The sequence below is a fragment of the Hyaena hyaena genome, unplaced genomic scaffold (genome assembly GCF_003009895.1).
Source record: "Hyaena hyaena isolate Hyena2069 unplaced genomic scaffold, ASM300989v1 scaffold_511, whole genome shotgun sequence".
Taxonomy (NCBI): Eukaryota; Metazoa; Chordata; class Mammalia; order Carnivora; family Hyaenidae; genus Hyaena; species Hyaena hyaena.
The window spans coordinates 1,192,101-1,213,783 of NW_024081144.1; the positions used below are offsets into that span (position 1 = coordinate 1,192,101).

The 21,683-nt window shown below is 62.4% G+C and overlaps 1 protein-coding gene across 1 annotated transcript in view; it reads left to right on the forward strand.

The window, feature by feature from the left end:
- Positions 1-224: 224 nt before the first annotated feature.
- FAM163B (family with sequence similarity 163 member B) overlaps positions 225-21,683 on the forward strand; it is a 28,201-nt gene continuing 6,742 nt past the window's right edge. The window contains exon 1 of the mRNA XM_039255179.1: positions 225-334. The gene's annotated coding sequence lies outside the window, so the exon portion shown is untranslated. The remainder of the gene's footprint in view (positions 335-21,683) is intronic.

Genomic DNA, 21,683 nt, shown 5'->3' on the forward strand with positions numbered 1-21,683 from the left:
GTGCGCGCGCCCTCCCGCCAGCGCGCGCCCCGCGCCCGGGGACTGGGCTGGAACGGTGCGTGCCGCTCGTAGGGAGCCAGCCTGCGCGACCGGAGCCGTGGCCGCAGCCGGAGCTGGCAGGGGGCTCCCGCCCGGGCACGCAGTCGCCTCCCGCGGGCCTCCGGGCCTCGCCAGCGCCCGCCGCGCCCGCCCGGCCCCAGCAGGCGCTGCAGCCGTGGCCTGGGCAGGAGCGGCCGCCGCTAGCTGCGCCCTGCCCGGGACGGACGCCGGGCCGCCCCGTCACGTGCGCCCAAGTCCTCGGCCGGCCGGGGCAGCGCCGTTCCCATGGTTCAAGGTAAGGACCGAGCGGGCGGAAGCGGTCGCGGGGCGAGGGGGTCGAGGACGCCGAGCACGCAGGCAGGGAAGCCCCGGCTCAGTGCCCACGAAGGCTGGGGCGCCCGCTGCAGCCTGCTGGGCAGTATGGAGCCAGGTCCCTGCCCCACGCAGCTGCCGGGCCACATCACCCGTCCCGTCTCCATCTGCCCTGGAAGTGCGCCCCTGGGGAGGAGGCTGTGGGCTGTGAACGGAGACCCAAGTGGGCAGTGAGGGAGGGAGGGAGGGAGACGGAGGCAGGGGACCCACGGAGCCAAGGGACGCCTGGTCCCTTTATTGGCCTGGGCATGAAGGAAATTTGGGGTGAAAAGTTTCCGAGAGGAGCCTGGCCTCCCTTCTCTGTGGTGCCAGGAGCTGAGACCTTTCACTGACTGAGACTTGCCTTAGACTAGACACCGTGCTCAGCACCTGACCTGTGTAATCATGCATTCAGTTCACTCAACACCCATCAGAGATGGGCATTGGCCCTATTTGACAGATGAGGAAACTGAGGCTCGGGGAAGTTTGGTCACTTGGCCAAGGTCACGCAGCCAGTAAGTGGGAGAGCTGACCTCAAACACCCCATCCTCAGTCACAGCCACTGGCCTTACACCCACCTTCGTCTGTTTGAAATCTCAGCTTAAATGGAGGAGAGGAGCACTGGACTGGCATTTGGGTTTTCCTAGCCAGGAATTAAAAGACTCTCCAAACACCAACAACCCAGGAGAGACTGCCTGTCCACCCTCACGGCTCTGCCACCTCACCCACCGGCGTCCTGTGCTCCCAGGGTGGAGGACCACGTGTGCACGAATAGCCCTGGCAGTGCGCATCTCATAGCAGCCCCCAGCACTCTGTGACAACAATCTCAAGGGCCAGGTGCACTGACCCTTCTGGAGGATAAGAGGGTGTCCCAGAGGCCTTAGCCCCAGCCTGCTCTCCTTTCACGTTCCTCGGGAAGCTGGAGCTCAGGAGAGCCAGGGGGCACGACCCACCAGCCTTCGCCCAGTGTCCCCTCTGCTCCGGCCGGGCCGGGCGCCTGGAGGGGCGGGGGCCTTCCAGGTGCAGTGAGGATTTCCAACCCCCAAAAGTTTGGATTTGCTAGGACAGCATCCATCCCCCTACGCCAGTGGTGCTGAGGATACAGCCTAGACGACCAGGAAGCTCTCCTTACCTAAGTGGGTGGTGTAGGCGCTTCCTGGGCCGAGGGGAGGGATTGACTTTAATTCTTTGTGCGCTGACCGTCAGCTTTTGGAAGAGCTTGGGTGCTGGGGCCTTAGGACAGACCCATCTCCCTCCTGAGGCTGGGGCTCAGGCAAGCTGGGGTCTTGTTCATTTTTTAATTTGGCAGTGGCTATTGGGCACCTGCCTGATGGGGTGGAAAAAATACCAGGGTGAGCCGTGTGCCCTGGATCTTCCTGACTCCTCATCTCCCTGCCAGCTAAGTTTCCAGAGGGGCCGACTGGTCCCGACCCGCTTGGCAAGCTTGGAATTGGCCTGCTGCAGTGTTTGGGGGTGTCTGGGAAGGACCCACGGGCTCTCCTGGCCTCAGTGCCTTTGGGGCGCATGGGGACGGACGTGGGCAGCTCCAGGGAGCATCGGCTGGTCTTTCTGGAGCTCTCTGGCACTCTCTGCTGAGAGCTCGGGCTACAGAAATGTTCCAGCTTCTCCACCACAGAGCCCTTCCCAGCCTCCGAGGCTTCGAGCTCCCAGACACGCATGGCTTATCCCAGCACAACTGTCAACCATGAGTCAGGGCACTCAGGGAAAGGGGGGCACGGCTAGGGGGGCCAAGACTCATCTGCCCAGTTCTGTCCACCTTTCGGGGTGACCTTGGGCGGGTCATTCTCCCTCTCTAGACCTCAGTCTCTCATCTGTGAAATGATGGGGTGGCTCAAGTCATGTCCCTGATGGGCCATGACCACTCTGTTCAGCTCAGCCCCAAAGTGAGCGTGTAAGGTGGGGAGGAGCTGCATATGGAGGGAGCACAGAGGAATTTTGAAATCTCAGGGCAAACCTGAACTCAAGCCCTCCCCCCCCAACTCAAGTGATCCCCCCAGCCTTGCATGTATGGAGGCCAGCTCTAAATCGCTGACTCCTGGCGCCGGTTCTGGGTGAGCAGTATGGCCCGGCTGCGCGGAGCCTACACAGCAGGGACCCCGTCCCGCATAGAAGCCCCTGAGCTCCACGGATCCACTCCACAGAGTGATGGCCGTGACATCCGGCGAGGAATAATTACAGCACTCAGAAGGGGCGAGGGAGCAGGCGGGGCTTCGGGAGAGAGTTATCACATCTCCGCAAATTGCATCTGAGTCCGGGCAGAAGGCAAGTCACGGTGGCGGCAGAGCCCGGGCCCTGTCCTCCAGCGGCTCCTGGCCCTGCCTCTCTGCGAAGTAGCAGGTCTGTGTGCGTCCGTCAGTAAGAGGCGGTTTGTGTGGCAGAGAGTGTGGGTCCTGGGCCACCGTGGGCAAATCACGCAGCCTCCTCCGGTACAAAACTGAGGGTGCTCCTGCCTTCCCCGCCAGCACAGGGTGGCAGCTGCGAACCTGCGCGGGGGGCCTGCCCAAGGCGGGGCTGCCCCCGGGGCTAAGCCCGGGGTCTGCTCCTCAAGGCCGGCCCCCCCCCCCGGGGGCTTCCCAGCCTGGCTTTGCTCTCCCCCTTGCAGTGTCTCTGTCCCTTTGGATTTGCTCCAAAGGGGATTTGACAAGCCTGGCATCTTCGGTGTCTGCCAGCTCCTGCCCTTCCACTGCCGAGCGGAGAGGCTCCTGGTGCGGGCACCCCTGTTTCTCTTTGCAAAGCTCTTTGTTCCCTTAGGAATCAAGTCCCCTCCCTGAACAGGCTCAAGCTGGCGCTCCCCCTCCCCCTGGCTGGGGGCTGTCCAAGTCTGGAGGGCGCTGCAGGAGGAATTCTAGGGGGAGTGACCACCTTGACCCAGGTCTGAGTCAAGCTTGCTGCTTCCGGGCTGTGAGATCTGCTGGGCTGTGAAATGGGGACTGTGGCCTCTACGTTCCTGGGGTCTCTGAAGAGGGGGAGCGAGGGGGAGGTTAGATCAGGCGAGGCTTGTAAGCCCCCGTTAAGAGGTGGGTTTCTCCAGAGATCCCCAGAAACCACAGACAGTGGGAGGGACACGGCCGGATGTAGCCTTTAGAGGATGTTCTCGGGCTGCAGCACAAGGGGCTACGTGGAGAGGGTGAGGCTAGAGGCAGGAAGGCTCTGGAGGCCACTGCATCCAGCCAGAAGGAAACGACGGGGGGAGTGGACGTGAATGACCATCCAGCCGAGGCAGGGGCGCTGGGATGTGTGCTGGGTGGCGGGAGAGGCTGGGGACTGAACACACGCCTGTCATAGAGCCCTGCTCTACACGTGGCCGGGCCGGAGCCCTGGGCAGGCCTGGACAGGCAGGATGGGCCGCGCGTAAGTGATGAGGAGGCAGCCCTGGGGGCCTCGAGGAAGGCTTTTTGTCCCAGCAGCAACACATTGTCACACCCTGGCTGGCTGTGACTGCCTGTCCCCTGGACAACGTCCCCGCCCACCTCGGGGTGTTTCCATGGGACTGGGCTCCGGCCTCACCTCGATAGTCACCTGTGCCCGTGCTCAGCTTTCCCAGGTGGCAGAGACGGGAGCAGCCGGGGCCGGTCGGGAAGCCCACGTGGAGGCTGCCCAGGCTCCCGGGGCTGCGGCCTCGTTTGCCTCAGTCCCTGGCCGCTGAGTGCAGGCTGGTGGTGGGGTCGAGTGGGTGAGAGCCCGGCCGTTGGGGCTGGCCAGAGCCGCGTTTCTACCCATGCTGAGTGTCCCTGGTGAAGTGACTTGGCCTCTCTGGGCCTTGGGTTCTTCAGTGATGATGTTAACGGCCACTTCACAGCACGTGCTAGACTGCGTCTCAGCTGGCTCACCGGAGAGGGAATTCTGGGCCCTGCGGAGCCATAACAGAAACATCTTCTGGGTCAGGTGCACCCCCGGGGCAGCCCCCATGGGTGCCCCTGTTTCCGGGCTCAGCCACGGAGCGGCCTCAGGGCAGGCTGGCCCTGGGGCCGCCCTGGCTCCCTGACCGCCACCTGCGTCTGGATCCTTCCTGACCAGGTCCGCAGTTTCTGCGTGGGGCCGTCCCGGGCTGGCCCTGGCCAGGGGGCCCTCTGGCAGCCGGGGTCCCTGGGGAACACTCCTCCCTTTTTTATTATTAGTGTTATTTCTTGTCCTTTGCTGTCCATGGCTGTGCGTGCCGTCCCAGCTTCCCCTCGGAGCCGCGCCACCCCAGGTGGGTCCCAGCAGCCTCCTGTCCCTGGGAACCTGCAGGGAGCGCAGATTCTCAGACCCCTGCGGACCGTCTGGTTAACAGGCCCCCCGGGTAGTCCCTGTGCTCCGCGAAGCTGGAGACACAGGGTTCTAGAAAACATCCTGTGAACCAGGACAGGAAGCCGACTCCAGCGGCAGAAGCTGTCACAGGTGACTGGCTCCTTCATGCTTACATTTTTAGCTAAGATATATTAAATTTTGATACATTAAAGGGATTTTTAAATGAAGTAAATGTATGCTGGCTATAAAAGACAAGTCAAGCCATCCCTTTGTCTGTTTGTTCCCCCCTCAGGGGACTCCGCTGTGACCCATTCTCCCCCCCCCATGACCCACCCCCAGGCCGGGCCCCTGAGATCCATCACCCAGGTGGCTTCCTCCTCCCTTCTGTCGGCAGAAGGGTCCCCCCCCCCCGCGCCAGCACTCGGTTTCTCATCTGTTTACCTGGCCCCGTGTTAGTGAGCAGGCACGTAGGTCAGCCTGGGTTTCGGGTTGTGCTGCGTCTTTTTATTGATTTCTTCACTGGTTTGATCCCAAAGGGGAAGAGTCTCGGTAGGCATGGGGGTACCTACGGGGGATGCGCACTTGTGACTGGGATGAGAGCGCCGGGCACAGGCACCTCCTGATGGATCGTAACACGCGTGTGGGACAACAGGTGTCCCAGACTCGGAGGAAGATACCGCATGGGTCAGAGCAGTCTGGGAGGGCTTCCTGGAGGTGGAACTTGAGCTAAGCCCTGAAGGAGTATGGAGTGGGGAGAAGCAAGCGCGGTGGGGGAGATGGGACATTTCTGCCATCACTGGGGTGCGAGACAGCTGTCTGTTGACTTTGGTAATCAGTGCCTCATAGAAGATACCCCGATGTGTCCAGTAATCCACGCCTTATAAGGGGGGGAGGGGACAGCTGGCCACTTCCTGGTGGTCTCATTGGCTTGGAGCCTCAAATCTGTTGTGATTGAGATCAGCTTTCATCCTCTGGTCTCTCTCCCAGGCTCAAAAAGGCTCCCTGCCGCCCCAGCCCCAGTGCAGACAAGTGAGGGACCCTTGGCAGAGACCCCGCCCTATACCCCCCCCTCCCCAACCACCCTGCCTTAACTCCAGGGCACCAGCCGGCTTTGGCTCTGTGCTTCCTGCTGGCTCATCCCCCCAGAGCTGGCTCAGGCAGCTTTGCCAGGCTGCTGGGCGCGGGAAGAGGGGTTGGAGGAGGCTGGGGAGCCTCATTAGTGTGTCCCTGACACTTGTCGGAGGCCTTGCCTCGCAGTGTCTGAATGTCACATTTCCTTCCTGTTTTCCCACTTCTTCCACCCGCTGTTGGCAAACGCGCTTGCTCGGTACCTTCGGGAACTTTCCTACGGCAAAGATGCTCATTTTTCAGAGTCCAAGGCAAGCGCCCGGTCCGGAAGCCCTTTCTCTGCAGGGCAGCCGCCACCCACCAGCTCCCAGGAGCCGGCAGACCCCGCTGGCCCAGGGCAGGACCCACACGTCTTTTGCTGGCCGGGTCTCCCCTCGCACCATTTCGAAACCAGCAATGCTTTTGAGAGGGCTGATTCCAGGATATGAGGATCCAATTTTGGTTCAAAGGAGGACAGTGAAAAGACAATAGTCTAATATTTCGCAGAAAAAAAACAACACAGCAGCTTCTTTGTAACATCGTCAAATTGCGAACTTCTGGTATTTACCTGTGTTTAGAATTTGTTTGGTTAAAACACTCATTATACAGAAGGTTCCTGGCTCAGTGCGAACCCATTTCCAAAATTAAAAATATTGTCAACTTTAATTTTACCTTCATGGAGCTTCCCACACGAGAGTTCCCTCTAATTACTAAACAGATTTCTGTTTCCAAAGGACAATTTTTGTTTTGAGGTGCAGCGTCCCGAATAATCACCTTTGTGGTAGATTTTATTGCCACTGGGCTGTCTTGTTTCTCAGGGTCCACGCTTTTCTCTTTGGGATTATTCCCACCGTCGACCAGGAGACCTAAGGGCGAGAGGGAGGCGTAGGGGCGGCTGGGGAGGGTGCAGCATGGCTGTAGAATCTCCGGGGGGCTCTGAACAGGGACAAGGGTTAGGACCCCGCGGCCCGGCCCAACCCCCCCACAGCCCCCGCCCCCCCACAGCTGGTGAGCTTAGATGCATTATTAAGCCTCTCTGTGCCCTACTTCCCCAGTCCGAAGAAATGAGATGGCCGTGTCCCTCTTCAGTGTGGTGGTGACAGGTCTTCACCCCCACATGAGACCCTGGACAGCCGGGAACAGCACGACAGAGGGAGCCTGGTGCTAGATTCTGGGGCCTCTGAGGGCTGCTGAGTAGCACCTGTGATGGAACTCAGCGCCCTGTTGTCTGGGCGGCCGGGGGTCCGTACCCTGCTTCGGTCCCATCCCAGCTGAGGACAGAGCATGACCCCTGCTGCAGCCCGGAAGGCCCGGCATGTCACAGACCCTGCTAAGCCCGCCCCTCCCTGACCCCCACCTCCTCCCTGGCCCGTCCGCCCCCGCCAGCTTCCTGCATGCTGGCTTACTTTCCATTCTGGAATGTGCCCAGAGCCTGCCTTCCTGGGGGCAGGCCCGCCTCCTCCCCTCTCGGCCTGAACGCAGATCTCAGTGTCCACAGTGTGCTTCAGGAACGTGTCCCTGACCCCATGTCACCTCCCGGAAGGTCGGCCTCGTGACACACCCTTGGGCCCACTGTGACACTGGCTCTGCGGGTCTTCCCGATGGGTCCCCATCATCACACAGGGTGCCCCCTTGAGGAGCGCACCTGTTGGTGCTGCCCACCAGTGAGCCCCGCACCAGGCGCCGTGCCGGCACATGGATGGAGCACTCGGGAGATGTTCAGTGGATGGCCGGAAGCTGCCGTGCCATTCTGACGGCCCCGCTCGACTGCCCGGGGCTGCGGCGGCTGCTGCCTGGCTTCCCCTGGACTGGGACACCCCATGTCTAGAGCCACGAGTGACATCAGTTTTCCCATCAGGATCTCCCCTCCAAACACTGAGAACGTCCTCCAGGAGGAAGGACTCAGAATGTTCCAGAAATGGGAAGTAAGCCAGCGTGGCAAGAGCGTGGCCAGTGGCTAAGCGGTTTGGGGCATGAGCAGGGCCTGTCCCGTGCGGCCCCTGCCATTTCCAGCTGCAGGAGTTTCACCGTCGGGGGAGGGAGTCCGGGGCTGGTGGGCCACCCTGGGTCTGGCCTCAGCCCCTGGCCAGGCTTCCGGGCTGCTGCCACTCTTCGTTGACGACAACTACGGGGTTTTTAAAAATCGTTTAATCTTCAAGACGGGCCCTTTCAACAACACGCCTACACTCACTTAAAAATGGCTGAGCCCAATTTTCTTAAAAAGGAAAGTTGATGTGAAACAAATCGCTTCAGGCAGGGCCTTTGCTGAAGCCTGGGCCACCGAGGACTGCTCGGGGTGGTGGGGCGGCCCCAAGAAGTCGGTAACAGTCGCGGCAGCGGCCCCACTGGCAGAGCCTGGCGGAGAGCGGAGGCGCGAGGCGGGACCAGGGAGAGCTGGCGCCCGTGCCCGGTGCCCTCGAGCCCATGAACTGCGTCAGATGAAGCAAGGAATGGGTGGGGGTGGGGCCGGCAAGGTTGACGGCTGCCCTTTCTTGAGGCCTCTGCCCCCACGACGGTGTGCGTGCGCTCAGGCAGGTGGGGCCGCCTGGGGGTCCCCGAAGCTTGTACTTCGAGAGAAGGTGGGGTGCCTGGAATGTGGCCCGGAGCCAAGGGGGTACCACCCTCCTCCATCCCTAAGGGTGTGTACCCCACCGCTTAGGTTGACAGTCTTGGATGAACCATAATTTCAAGAGGGAAAGAAAGTCCCGTGGTTCACTGAGCAGGTGCTTAGACGGGCAACGTCCAGAGTCCCTTCCCAACCAGAGGGGAGAAACGGGGGACGCTTGCTCAGATATTGGCTCTCTGAGACTCTGAGCCGTGTGGCTCTAAGTTCCTGGGAGTGCGCCGTTCCACCCCTCGTCCTGACCCTCCTCCCAGGCTCCAGTAGTGCCCTGGCCGCCCGCCCTCTGGCCCCCGCCCCACTCCAGACCCTGCCTGAGCCCCAGGTCAGAAGGTGGGCCTGTCTTAAATGAGCTGCGCTGACCTTACACAGAGGCAGGAGTCTGGGGGGTCCCTGGTTCTGCCAAGTCCGCTGGGCGCATCTGAACTCAAAGGGGAGCAGAGGTGGACGGTGGCAGCCCCCAGCCCAACGCCCCTGGTTGCCGGACCATCCAGCCCATCCCTCTGGAACCTCCAGGTCGCTCGACTCACCTTTGCTTTGACTCACCTGCACTTCCTTCACAATCAGCACCGCACACACGCACACGGGCACACCTGTGGATATGCGTGCCGTATATTTGCGTATACAGGCACGCCTGTGGATATGCGTGCACGTGCCATATACGTGCGTACAGAGACACACATGCAGTATAAATGCGCATGCCATATACGTGGATAGACACGCACAGGCACAGACAAGGATATAAATATACATGCCATATACACATATACACGCACACAGGCACACATGTGGATATGCATGCACATGCTGTATACACATATACACACACAGCTACGGGTGTGAATATAAATGCACATGCTGTATACATGTATACACGCATATATAGTACATATACATGCGTGCACACACATGTGGTGTACACATACATGTATACATGCATGTAGATGCACACACACAAGTTTATTAAGAAATAGCTGAGAACTGCAATTCAGGACACGTGAGCTCCAGCAAAACCATATTTGCTATTCTCTGCTATTCCCAAATAAATCCATTTTGCTGGTGAAATAACTGGCTATTTTATTTGTAAAGTTAACAACACACACGTGAGTACAAAACACGCACATGCATATGCACAGACACGCACACGTGTGCATACATGTGTGCACACGCGTGCGCACACACACAGACACACACACACACAGCTCTGGGGCGAGGAGGTACTGCCTGGATTCAGCAGGGCAAGGCTGGTCCTCGCCCCCCTGCCCCAGGCAACTCTGGGCCATCCTGGCCAGGGTGGGAGTGTAGAGCAGCCACGGGTGCAGGTAGCCTGAGGCGGTGACACGGGAGGGAGCTCTGGGTTGGACAGGTTAGGCAGCAGCCCAGCTGGTCACTCCACCGACCCGCTTTCCTGGGGCCCCAGTGCTCACCCGTGAATATGCACGAGGACTCCTGTCTTCCTAACTCACGGGGCTGCTCTCTGGGTGGACGCCGTCTGTACCTGAAAACTCAAACCACAGGGGGCTGTCAGGACACAGGTGGTCTATTCCGAGTAGCTACTGAAACTGGTCCCGGGAGCGCGGGGACACAGCTGACATTTCTCGATCGCTTCCTCCCTCCTTCCCTCCGTCCCTCCAGTCCAGCCGCCAGGCGCCTGGGTCCCGGGCAGAAGCTGTCCACACCCCCTGGTCTGCCGGGGTTAGCAGGGCCCACCTCCTCAACCCCTGCACAGCCGGCAGCTGTAGGCATGGAGACGCTGTAACCTTGTGAGCAGCTCAAACATACGCATCTATTTGGTTTGTTGTTTTTTTAAAACATACACGAATTTCTTTTTTGTGTTTTACGCTCCTTTGGGGATAGGCGAGGTCAATACAAGGCGCAAGGCGCCTCGCACCCCCTGTGCTCTCTCTGCAGGGCTCGGGTCCAGGAAGTTGGGGTCCCCCGTGGGGAGGGCCCTCAAAGGGCCGCTGCTTCCTTGACCTGGGCCTCTCCCAAAACAAGCCAGATTCCACCCAAACTCCAATGAACAGAGTCCTTCCCACACGACTCCCTAACCTGTGCTCAGATGGGGCCGCCGGAGACCCAAACCCAATGAGAAGAAGCCTCCAGAAAGAGACGCAACAGCGTCTATTTCCTGTGGCGAGGAGCCGAGTTGTGACCCTGCCCTTCCAGGATCTCTGTCGTCGAGAAGAGGAGACGAGACTAATGCCGCTCCATATTTCATCTTAATTTCGGAAAGAGTTTTGCTGGGTAGAATATTCTAGGTTAGTGTGGCCCCTGCTGTACGCCTGCTGCCGGCTGTCTCCTGGCGTTCACCGGTTCCACCGCAGTCTGTGTGCTCCTGCATCGCTCCTCACGTGACTCTTCCTCTGTCTTCAAGGTTTCCGTCGGTTTGATTAGAACGTTCCTCGGTGTGCTTTCCCTCATGTGTGTTGGGTTCCTGGTTTGTGGAGGGTCTGGGATCCGAGTTTCCACCAAGATTTCTTCTCATGAGTCACCTCTCCACGCCCAACTTCCTGCAGGGGCTCCGATCCTCTCTCCAGAGCCCTGCTTCCTCGGTCGGGGGTTTGTCTCTTTGCTGTCTCGCGCTGGCCGTTTCCGCCTGCGCCCCGAAGCCTCCTCTTCTGCAGCACTGACTCGGATGTTAATCCGACCCGGTGTGTTTCTCGTCTGAGATGGAACCTTTTTAATCTCCAGAAACTCGGTTCGGTTCCTCTAACGTCATCTGCATTTCTACTTAACATGCCCTGTCTCCTCCCGTGTCCTGACCACGGGGGCGACAAGTGTCATCACGATTCTGACGTCCCCACCTCCTGATTCTATCATCTGTGCCGTTTCCGGGTTAGCTTCGAGGACCCATTTTTCTCCTCGCGTGGATTGTATCGCTGGCACCTTTGCAGGCCGGGTAGCTGTCCAGCGGACGCCAGACCCTGCGCCGCCTCGATCGCTTCAGCTTCGTTTTAGGCTTGTCAGGCAGGAGCAGAGCAGCGCCCAGCCCCGGCCCTTCCGCGTTCTGTGCCCGATGCTCCGTGAGCCACGACAGGCCAGAGCAGGCTCTCTTCCTGGACCAGCAAGACCACCGAGCACCATTCTCTAGAACCCTTCCAAATGGTTCTCTCTCAACCTCAGGTAGACTTGATGCACATCCAGAGGTGAGGACGACTGATCTAGAAGCCATTTCAGGAAGGAAAGGGCACGACACCGCAGCCAGAAGACAAGCGGTAATGCTCCGTGAGGGCTGTTCCGGAGCAGACAGGCCCCGCCGTGCAGCCCGATCTCTGCCGACCCTGTGCCGCTTCCTCCCGCTGCCCCTATGCTACCTTGCTCTGCCCGCCCCTGGACCTTTGCACTTGCTATTTCCAAGGCGGAGACCCAGAGCAGACACCGGAATGCAAAAGGAGCTTAATAAATATTTGCTGTTGGACTGTTGGTAAATGATAAGCACCAGGTGCGGCGCATGGACAATGAGTGCTACTGGATCCCAGAAGAGGAAGCTGTGTCCATGGCCTGGAGGGCAGGAAAGGCTTGCTCAAGGAGTGTGCCTACCAATAGCCAGGGGTTTCAGTAAACACAACCGGAAGGGAGTTCAAGGCCCATGGAATGGCACCAGCAAAGGCTCAGAGGCACGACCGTGCATCCTGTCGGGTCAGGAGGCCCAGGGAACAGGTTGACAAAGCACAGCAGCAATAGAAAATGCAGAGCGGAGGCAGTACATCAGGGACAAGCCCAGAGGGCCAGGGACACGCCTAGACCTGGAGAGTCACACTCAGGCCTGAGTTCCGGGGGTTCTTGGCTCTAGTGTGGGGGTGTCTGCAAGAACCGTGGCTCCGAACGTGCAGACGTGAGACACGGACAGGAAGATGGACACAGCGCAGTACATGCAGGGGCTCGCTTTGTTAAAAATTAATCCAAATAATAGTTTACTGTTAGGGATGCCCCCAACCCCCCCCAACCCCTCCTCGCCCCCACGGGGCACCCTGGGCCGGGAGCTTGCGGCGGGCCAGGCCCCAGGGCTCACAGCCCAAGGGGAGAGAAGTCACGGGCTTCTGGACAGAAATACAAAGGAGAGGAGGTCAGTGGGGGTCGCGTTGAGGCCCCCGGCACCTCCAGACCACGCGCGGCATTTAAGGCTCTGGGTCACGGGAGCACATGCGGCCTGCTCCCCGGGGGCCAGGAGGAGGCAGGGATCCCCAGGGCAGCACGGAGCTCAGCGCCCTGCAGGCACTCAGGGGTGCCTATGGCGAGGCAGGGAGGGAGGGGGAGGGAAGGAGGAGGGAGGGGCCTGGAGCCAGGCATTAACATCCTGTTTTAAAGGTGAGGGGACCAGGCCGGTGGTCAACCTGACCGGAGGGAGGAGAGTCTGCAGCCACACCCGAGTCTTTCTGACTCGCAGGCCGAGTGGGGCTGGGAGGGAGCGACCAGCACCTAGTGGCATGAGCCCAGGCTGCCTGGAGGCGGAGGCACGGGAGCCGGGCCTCGGGGGGCGGGAACCCATCAGGGGCTGCAGTGAGGGTTCCGTGGGAGCACGTATGTCAGCAGCCCTGGGGGCTCAGCTGAGACGTGGAGGGTGGCATGGAAGCAAAGGGCGTGACAGAAGTGGCCGAGCTCCTCAGGAGCCGAGGGGCAGGATCAGAGCAACGTTGGCCGCAAGGAGGGAAATAGCTGACGCGGGGCCTCGCCTGGACGCGGAGCGGGGCCTCGCCACCGTGGGGTATCTGCCCCTGCTCTCTGCACTCGGGCAGTTGCATCCCTGCTCCTGGACCAGTGGGGGCAACAGGTGAAGCCTTAATCGGGCCCCCCGCGTGGTGCTCCCAAGCCCGGCAGGCCTGGCCCTGAGAAATAGGTAGAGAGGATTCAAAGGTACAAAACAAAGGCCCGGCTCCTGGCCCCCCCCCCCCAGGCCTCCCTGTGTTTGGCCTGGGTGATGGGCTGCCCGGTGGTCCTGATGTGTTGGGGGTCCAGGGTGTTGGGGGGGGCGAGCCAGGCTGCTGCTCCCTGGGGGTCTTGTTAAAGCTCAGGTCACTGGGCCCATTCCCAGAGCCCCTGATCAGTGGGTGTGGTTGGGACCCGGATTCTGTGTGTCGCCGACTCCCCAGGTGACACTGGGGACACTGAGTGCACAAGTCACAGGCCCGGAGCAGGCTCGGGAGCCGATTGTTTGCAGGGCTGCCCAGTGGTGGCTAAGGAGGGCAGAGGCAGGCCCTGGGGATGGAGACGGAGGTTCTGTGTTCTATAAGAGCTGGGCTGCCTGTGTCTGTCACCTCTTCCCTGAAGCCTGCCTGACTGCCGCGCTGACCCTCTGCCCTGAGCTGCCGCGCATACACCGCCGCCGGCCTTTGTTCCCGGAGCATGGGATGGATGGCCGAGTCCCCCCCTCCTCCGCCCCGTCCCCCAACCCCTTCCCGGGCCCTGGGAGTGGGATCTCGCACACGACTTGCCATCCGTGGTGGACTGGGTGCTTGTCCAAGCCCATGAGATGCCAGAGGCAACCAGTGTTTCTGGAAAAGCACCCCCCACCCCCACCCCTCGCCCGGCCCCCAGGTCTGCCTCTCTCTGGCTGTGTGACCTTGGGCAGGTCACTTCATCTCCACCACCCCCTGTTTTCTCATCTGTGAAACGGCTTCATAATTCCAACCCCAAGGATGATGAATGATGATCAGGCTTAAATGGGGTGATGTGTGCATTCTCCCCAAGAACCACAAAGCCAGGCACGCTGCCGCTGCCACTTTCACAGATGCGTAAGCCGAGGCTCTCCACGAGCAGACGGCTTTCCTCGTGTCACAGTCCCGGAGCAACAAGGAGCAGAAGCAGAGGTGGTCAGGCTCTCCTCAGTCTCCGCCCCCCTTGCCCTTTCCAATGAGCCCCTCCAACAGCTGGCCTGGTCTTCCTCCCCAAAACGCACCTACGGCTCCCACGGCTCCCCCAGTCTTCAGCTCCCAAGGGCTCTGCCTTGGCAAGAACTCAGTCCACAGGCACAGACCCAGCTCTTGCCGTCTGCGGGGCCTGTGCGTCAAGGTGAGGCTGTGCTGGAGCCCTCGTGGGGTTCGCGGTCATTCGGAAGACGGGTGAGAAGGCAGCGCACCGTGATGCTGCAGGGGATGGAGGAGGCGGGCCAGGCCCTTGGGGGAGGGGGCCAGGGCTCCCTGCATGGGGCCCTGATACCCGCCCCAAAGGACCAGAAGGACTTAGCTGCCCGAGCGGCGGCGGGCAGTGGCCCCGGGGGCATCCCCAGTCTAGGGACCGTGGGACAGGACAGGCCTGAGACCAGCACGTACACCCGCGGCCTGAAGCAGACGCGGTGGCCAGCGCCGGTCCAGCGGAGTGTGGATTTCATTCAGAGGACCGGGGAGGCATCTGGTCCAATCGTTCCCCACATGTGGCCCCGTCCCAGGAGCGTCAGCATCTCCCAGGACCCCGTAAGCCGGGCGCATCCGTACCCACCTAGGCCTCTGAGCAGAAACTCCTGGGAGGAGCCCAGTGGTCCAGAGCCCCCCGCCCCCAGAGATGCTGATGCAGCCCAGGTGAGGATCTCCAACCTGTTTGGGACAAGCACTTGGGGAGGAGCTAGCCGGGCCCAGGCCGAAGCGCTGGGCACACGAGGCACTGACGATGCCGTGGTGACCCCTCAGTTGGGGCCCTGTCCCTACACACGCAGCCGGACAGTGCCAGGGTGGAGCCGCGCACGCTCCCCCTGCTAATCAGGTGCAAGGCTTCTGTGGAATGACGGAAGGGGCAAGGTGTGGGGGGCGGGGACAGAGCCAGGATGCAGCAGGCGCTGGGAGCTGGGTACAGTGCCCTCGCCGGGGATCGTGGAGAAGCAGAGCAGGGAGACCCTCTGGGGAACCCTGAATCCCCAGGGGTGACCCCTGCTGAGCTGTGTTAGCTCCGCCCTGCCAGGCTGAGACCCCGAGGGGTCTACTGACTGTCTTGAGGGCTTCATCAAACTCAAGGTGCTGAGCCAGGGTGATGAGCAAAGGCCTGGCATCAGATCTTGACTGTGCCTCCTCCTCGTGTCCCGGCCTGGATGTACCACCTTCTCTGTGCCTCAGTTTCCCTGTCTTTGCATGAGGACACTCACAGGGCCTGAGCTGAGTGTATCCATGAGCTTAAGTGAAATACTGAGGGCAGAGACTTCCGCTCAGCGCTGGGACATAGTGTTTAATAAACGGAAGTTCCGGCGGTGCCAGTGGACACTGCCTGGCGCTCCGTCCTGCGTGCCTCCCAGCCTCTGAGCTGCACTCCGGTCTTGGAAGAAGAAGCTGAAAATAAAAATAAAATACTGAAGTCAAGCAACAGAAAGGGCTTTGCAGACCCAACTTCTACCCAGTGTTACTTTTAAGGGAGAGAAAAAGCCAGAACTGATCACAGCTGAGCTGCCCCCCCCATTGCCTGACACGGATCGGGACACCCCAGCCTCACAAAGTTGCAGGTGCACCTGGGCTGCCTTTCCCCTGACTGGGGCCCCGCACGTGCCCGGCCCGGGCCTTGCCTGCCGCACCCTCCCCGCCTGCCCAGGACGACCTGAGGGGGAGGCGGGGCAGGAGGTGACAGCCGCAGTGGCAGAGCCCCGTCCCTTCCCTTCCAGGGCTCGGGGCGTGTTCAGTGGGGGCTCGCCAGTTAGACCCCACTTCACTTCAGATCCCCCCTTTCGGAGCCGCTACCGTGTCCTTGCGCTCTGCTGACCCCTTGTGACAGGAAGGCGGCAAAACATGGCAAACCAGGTTCCTGCCTTCATGGGGCTTAGCGTCAGTCTAGTGGGGCAAGGAGAGAGCATCCCTATCCTGTCCCCCCCCCCAACTTAAGGCAAGCTGTGTGGGGGGAGCCAGGAGAAGGAGGGAAAAGACAAGACACCAGCTTTGGAGTGGCTCACCCGAGTTCACCCCTGCACCCTCACCCTGGACCATGTGACCCCCTGCGCAGCTCTCTGGCTGTTTCCTTGTCTGTAAAACGGGGTGATGATGAACCTGCACAGACTCTCCTGGGGATTAGAGATGGTGGTGAAGACTGTCAGTCCCTGCCGGGCACAGAGGGTGCTCCGGACAGGACAATGTGCTTGTTACTAACGGGAGGTACAGGGGAGCCACCCAGGGTGTCTGAGGGAGGCAGTGACCTGGCCAGACTCAGGTTCAGGAGCCCAGTGGGGCAGCATGGGCGGGAGGGCAGGGTAGGAACGTCAGGGCGCCTCCTTGCTAAAGGGTGGGTTTCTGGGCTGTGCGGGAGTCGCGTGGCCGTGAGCTGTGAGCACCGTCAGACACACGTCCATCCTTCAGACACGTCACGAGAGGTCAGACAGGAGAGGCCTGCGGGCTGCCGGGGGCCCCGGGGCCAGACACTGCTGAGCTCAACATCAGACACCGGGTGCCTCGCCTCCTCCCATCCCCCGCCGCCCCACCCCCTGGGGGCTCAAGGGCGAAGGTCAGGGCCGCGGGCCTGTGCTCAGCCCTCATTCCGTGGCAGACAAGCTGGGGTAGGTCTCGTCTGGAAGGCACACCACCTGTGTGCACAGTCAGGGGGCAGCAGCGCGCTCCCAGCCCCCCCACACCACCAAGCCTGGTCCCCACGGAGCGGGGCGTCCAGCCTCATTGGACCACAAGCCTTAGAGCACCCGAGTGGCCACTCCTCTGGAGGCAGGACGCTGTGCTTGGGGGGGGCCTCTGGCATGGCGTGGTGCGCTCACCAGCATGATGTGCTGCCCACTGTCCCCGAAGGGCCGGGGGCCCCCAGGTGACTGTGCCTTGGCTCTGACAGACGGAAGGAGGGGCTTCCTCCTGCGGCCCCCTGCCTTCCCAGAGGTTCCCAGGTAGGGGACAGCAAGTGCCTGGGGACCGTGCCCGAGGGGGCAGGAAGGCCGCCCAGCTGCCCAGGCGGGGGGTTTGGGGGGAGGGGGATGCCTAGGCCCCTGGCCAGTCCAGGTCAGGCAAGGCAGCTCCCTCCAGTTTCCTGGCCGTGGCCCGGCCCCCGTAGCCCCCAGGACCCCGTGTCTGCCCTGCATCCTCTCCCTGTGGTCCACAGCCTCCGCCCTGCAGCCAGGAAGGGGCACACAGACCAGGTGTCCACCTGATGGGCTTCGCTGCTGGCCCGGTGTGTTGTTCTACTCTTCCTGCCTCGGTTTACCCCTAGACCGTGTGGGTGGGGTGATTGTACAGAGACACATCTGCTCCCTGCTTCCTGGGTGGCCTGGGGAGTGTGGGTTGGGGACCCTCCCCCAGCGGGGGAGCCGTGGGGCAAAACGAGATGGACACGCCCATACCCTTCTCACTGACACTCCTGGCTCCGGGTCCATCCTAAAATTTCGGTTCGTTCTTCAAGAGCTCACTGTTCTCGTGAGCACTGAGCGCCTACTGTGCGTCCGGAGCTGGGCTGGGCAGTGGCAATGGAGCGGAGAACCACCTGCTCTCACAGCGCTCACCCCGGAGGTGGTGGGGGGGGGCTCTTCAACTGGGGTCTGGGCACAACTTCTGCAAGTCCGTGAAGCCCCGAGGTGGCCAGCAGAGCAGCACGGGTCCCTCACGGAGCCCCGGCCACAGAGCAGCCCAGCCCAGGGCGTCCCCGGCTTGCTGAAGGCGCGCTCCAGCACCCGGCCCCCAGCCCCGTCCCAGGTGGGCCTGCGCTTCTGAGGAGCTTGGGGAGGAGATGTCGAGGCGCGGCTGGGAACAGCCCGTCCAGGCCGCCAGACCCCCGCGCCGCCAGCCCAGCCCAGCCGGGCTCTGGAGAACATCTCTGAGACCAGCCGTGGAGCTGCTGAACTCTTCCCTATTTATTACCAAGCACAGGAATCTGGGAGCCTGCAGAGCGTGAAATTAGGAACAAATGTGGAGGAGGTCTAGACAGGAACTCCGCGGACGCGCTCCCTTGCGGACCACGGGGCCCTTGGGCTTCCAGGTAGCGCGGGCGCTTTTGTAACCAGACAGATGTGTTTGTGGAGGAAGAGGCGTGCCGGCGCTCCTCCGTAAGCCCTGACGAGACGGCGGGGTGGAGAGGGGCCCGCGGGGCGCAGGAGCCTCAGCCTGGCTCCCCCAGCCTCTGTTTCCCCACCTGGAAGAGAGTGGCACCATCATCACTCCGCTGGAAGGGATGCTTATGAAACAAGCCGATCCCAGGGCCCCAGTGCAGATCCAGCCGAGGCCTGGGCGTCTGCGTGTTTACCAGGCACCCCCACCTTCTGGTCCCTGGTGGGTTTGGAAGTTGGGGGTTAAGAAGAGCCAGAGGCCCGGCTGGTGTGCAAGGATGCAGGGCCTGGGTCTTCCTTGGCTCCCAGGGGCGCACCGGGCACCTCCGGTGACGCAGCAGACAGAAGCCTTGGTGCGGCACAGCCGAATGCCCTGCGCCCTGCAGGGCTGGGGCGGGAGAGGCAGGACGGAGCAAGGGGAGCAGTGAAATAGAAGCGTCTGCAGCAAAGTGCCGGATGTGTGCTCCAGATGGCAGACACGGGGGGTCTTCTGCCAGGGGCGGGGGCTGCGGGAGGGTTCCGGGGGGCGCAGGTGGTGGGCTGGCGTCTGGCTCTGCGGCCAGGTGCTTCCTGCGCCCCGCCCCCCGCACCACCCCACACAGGAGACGCCCGGGGCTCATAAAGCAGCTGGTCCCCCCCCCACGCACGCCTGCTGGGCCCGCCGGCCCCCCTCCACAGACTCTGGGGGTGGGGGTGGGGGTGCACAGACGAGCCATCTCTCAGCCTGTCCCTGGAAAACTCGAGGGTGGGGACAGGGAAGTAAAGCCGTTTATAAAGCTTTAAAACCGTTTATGGTCCCAGGGGGCAGATTAACAATTCAGCGCGATCCCGGCCAAACCGTCTTGGCTGGCAAGGCGGCGAGGACTTTGGGGAGAGCCGAGGAGGAACCGCGCATCCGTCACTGGGGCTGCCAGCGCCTCTCTGCCTCCGGCCCTTGCTGCCCCTCCTGTCACGGCCTCCCCCTCCTCTGCCAGCCCGGCCAGTCCGCCCTTCCAGGAAGCCCCCTGTGGCCACCCCGGTGTGGCGCCACCTGTGTGCAGCCCTGCCCCCCCGGGGCCCCCCGTTGGTGTCTTGGGCACTCAGCATGGCCGTGCTCAGGACGCGAGTGTCAGGCCGGCGTCCTCCGGGCCCCCAGGACAGCATGCATCCGTGTGTCTGCAGCTCTCAGCTCTGCCTGGGCAATGCGTAACCCCCATGTTACGTGATAAGGAAACTGAGGCCGGGAGGAGGCCTCTGACCCAGAGTGACCGGCAAGTGTAGGGCAGGACTCTCCTCGCCTGCCCGCCCTCCCCAGTCTTGGGCAGGACAAGGGCCCCTCAGGCTCGTCACCGTGGCGTCTGGCGGGGCAGAGTCCCCGGGCACAGGAAGGAGGTCTGAAAGGTGACGGTCCAACCGGGACAGCAGGTGTGAGGATCGGGGAGGCAGGTCTCCCACTGCTGTTCTTCCGCTAACTCACTGTGCGAGGTCATGGATGGGTCATGCAGGACCCCGCCACTGGCCTCAGCCTCTCCCTTCCCACCCAACTATACTCAGTGGAGGAGTGGGATATCCCAGCACCAGCATTTCGAGGTTAGAGAAGTTCAGGAAGGCTTCCTGGAGGAGGAGGGGGAGGAGGAAGCACCCTCCGGGCCCTGATGGCAAGGCCAGCCCTGGAGAGGCAGAGGGAAGGGCATCCCGGGGGCCAGCACAGCCAGGGCAGAGGGGTGGCAGGAGGGTGGGGCCAAAGGAGCCCATGTCCCTCTTAGGGGCTGCTCGGAGTTAACTGTGGACTGATGTCAGGCTGGGGCACCGACAGAGCCGCCAGCCGCGTGCACGTCTGCTGGCCCGGCCTGGCCCCGGGACTGGCGCCCCGTCGCGGGTGTTGCTGCCCCTCGGCATGCGCATATCTGCAGAGCGAGGCGGAGACGCTCCAGCTGGACGTGGCCCGGGTGTCGGAGCCGTGGCTGCTGACAGCCCTGGGCGCCTGGCCTGCCCCAGCACCCTTCCCATCAGCCACCAGGCTCCTGCCGCGGGAGGGGCCCTGACAGCCAGGCCGAGCAAGGGGCCTCCCCGTATCTCAGACCCGGGAGAGCGGCCCCGTGGCCACGCCCCAGCGCCCTCCAGAACCTGCCACAGGGACGCAGGTATGGACAGTAAGAGCCAGAGCGCAGGGGCCCGGCCGGCAGGGGGCGCACCGGGTGATCGCTTCACCCTGCGGCGGGGAGGACTGAGGCGCTGACAGGTGCTCACAACTGGCGGGGGGGGGGGGGGGGGGGGGGGGGGGGGCAGGGCCAGGCTGGCTCCAGGCGCTGCTGGGGGCTGCGAGGCTGGGGGCGCTGACCCACCCAGCAGAGTCTGTCTCTGCATCTCCCTCTCGAGCTGAGTAGGTCCCCTCGTTGATGAAGCAGGAACACAGTTACCGTTTGAGGTGACACAGAATGAGTCACCGTGCAGCCACGGGAGGGGAGCGGCAGCCCGTTGCCCACAGGGTCGCAGCCTGGCCTGCTCTGCCCATGGGTGTCCTCACCCCTCACCCCAAGGAGCAGCGCATCCGGCTGTCCCCTTGGGCTGCAGCCTGAGCGCCTGCGCCGACACCACGGGTCAGGGGACCAGCAGGGACTGGCCAGTGCTGGGTCCCGGGCCCACTTCTCGGGAGAAGGGAAGAGTGTCGCAGAGCGGGGGGCCAGGCACAGAGAGGGGTGCGGGGAGGGCTGGCGCCGTGGTCAGAGATGCCGTGGGCTGCAGGCCTCTGTACAGTCGGGGGAACCGGGGCGCTTCGGCTCCAAGGTGTGATGGCAGCGGCAGGTCTGACCTCGAGCCTGACCCCAGAACTGCTAGTGCCCGGACCTCTGCCCACCTAGGTTTGCTCATCTTCAAATGTGGGACTCGCCACACCCGAGGACGTGTCCTAACAAGTGCGGGCTGGACAGCGGGCTGACACCCTCCGGGGCTGGGAGGTCCCGGATCCCAGCGGGCCGGCAGTGAGGCACGCAGGGCTTCGGCTGCAGTGGGACCCGTTTGCCAGAAGGGTGTGCGTGGACCGACCCGCCCGCCCCACGGGGCGCTGGGGTTTAGCTAGATTGCGGGGAGCAGCCCTGCTCTTCTGGGACCCCACTGCCTGGTCTGCAGAGTCAGGGTCCCAGTGCCCGCTCTGCCCTCCCATGGCTGGCGCCATGCACACTTGGGGGGGGCTGCCAGGGCTCCAGTCCGCTGCCACCTCCTGGCCGCGTCAGGCGAAGGCTGGGGGAGCCGTGGCATCCCATGGGCCCCTAGGGAGGGAAGGGCGCAAGGGAGCGAGGCCAGCAGCTGCCTGCTTTGCTTTGCCTCACCTCTTTGCAAAGCGTGAAATACATCTAGACAGCAGGCCTGGCCCCTGCCCAGCCGCCCCCC